Below are 1,489 nucleotides of genomic sequence, written 5' to 3'. Positions count from 1 at the left end.
TTTTTATTTTTTATTTATTTTTTATTTTAATTTAATTTTTTTTCAGTGTTCCAAAATTCATTGTTTATCTACCTCACCGTCTGCTCCATGTAATGTGTGCCCTCCATAATATCCACAACCAAGGTCAACCTCCCCAACCCCCCTCCAAAATGCTCAGTTTGTTTCTCAGAGTCCACAGTCTCTCATGGTTCATTTCCCCCTCCAATTTCCCCCAACTCACTTCTCCTTTCCATCTCCCCATGTCTTCCATGTTATTCCTTATGTTCCACAAGTAAGTGAAACCATATGATAATTGACTCTCTCTGCGTGACTTATTTACTCAGCAAAATCTCTTGCAGTCCTGTCCATGTTGATACAAAAGTTGAGTATTCATCCTTTCTGATGGAGGCACAATACTCCATAGTATATATGGACCGTATCTTTATCCATACATCCGTTTAAGGGCATCTTGGTTCTTTCCACAGTTTGGCGACTGTGGCCATAGCTGCTATGAACATTGGGGTACAGATGGCCCTTCTTTTCACTACATCTGTATCTTTGGGGTAAATACCCAATAGTTCAATGACAGGATCATAGGGAAGCTCTATTTTTAATTTCTTAAGGAATCTCCACACTGTTTTCCAAAGTGGTTGCACCACTTTGTAACCATACATTAAAAGATTATCCACTATGACCAGGTGGGATTTATCCATGGGATGCAGGGGTGATTCAATATTTGCAAATCAATGTGAAAGAACAAATCAATAAGAGAGGAGAGAAAAACACTGTATGTTAACTAACTAAATATTTAAATAAATATTTAAATAAAAAAATTAAAAGAACATTTGCTTAATCTACAATTGTTATGTCAGTCCACATTTCTTTTAGTTGGGCTTCTTTGATCTCTACTTGAGTATGGACATACTTCAAAAATTCTCCCTCTGTAAACTTTGGTCCCCAGTTTCTTCAAGAAATTTATGTTAAGGCCATGCTTAGTGTCAGAGTAGCTGGACCTGCCTGGTTGTCAATTTCAGACATCATCAAGACATGAATAAGTTCAATCATATTTACGCCTAAACTATCACACCTAGAATAGTGCAGATCACTGGAATATGCCAATAGGTAAGATTAAAAATGTTAACTATTAAGACTTAAAATAGTTTTAATAGCCCTGTCTTAGAGTTCTTTCTCTAGATTTAAACATAATTCTGTCAGTAAAGCAAACTATGTATTTACTCCATGAGGCATTTCCAGTGATGTGGGTCTATAGAACAAAACCCATTAGGGCATACCTCAAGTGGAGTGAGTTTTGTTTTTCGATACTTATAGCTAAAAGCATCCCAATAGATATACACCTGAAGATGTGGCTTAGGGGGACGTCACACTAGGCTCAGTTGTATATGTTATTGAGACCATCTCCCTGTCATGAGTGGGTGGGTCCTATCTTCCAGCTCTGAATCAGAAATTCTGGGGGTGAGACCCAGTAGCGTGCTTTAGTAAGCCCTCAGGT

At 37.7% G+C, this 1,489-nt stretch overlaps 1 non-coding gene across 1 annotated transcript; it reads right to left on the bottom strand.

Annotated features, from left to right (window-relative positions):
- Positions 1–1,148: 1,148 nt before the first annotated feature.
- On the bottom strand, positions 1,149–1,277 carry LOC132012750 (small nucleolar RNA SNORA18). The gene has a single exon (XR_009402731.1). It is a non-coding gene; the product is annotated as a small nucleolar RNA SNORA18 (small nucleolar RNA).
- Between the last annotated feature and the right edge of the window lie 212 nt (positions 1,278–1,489).

Source organism: Mustela nigripes, chromosome 2 (assembly GCF_022355385.1).
Source record: "Mustela nigripes isolate SB6536 chromosome 2, MUSNIG.SB6536, whole genome shotgun sequence".
NCBI classification, from domain to species: domain Eukaryota; kingdom Metazoa; phylum Chordata; class Mammalia; order Carnivora; family Mustelidae; genus Mustela; species Mustela nigripes.
This window is presented reverse-complemented; position numbering and strand designations above follow the sequence as displayed.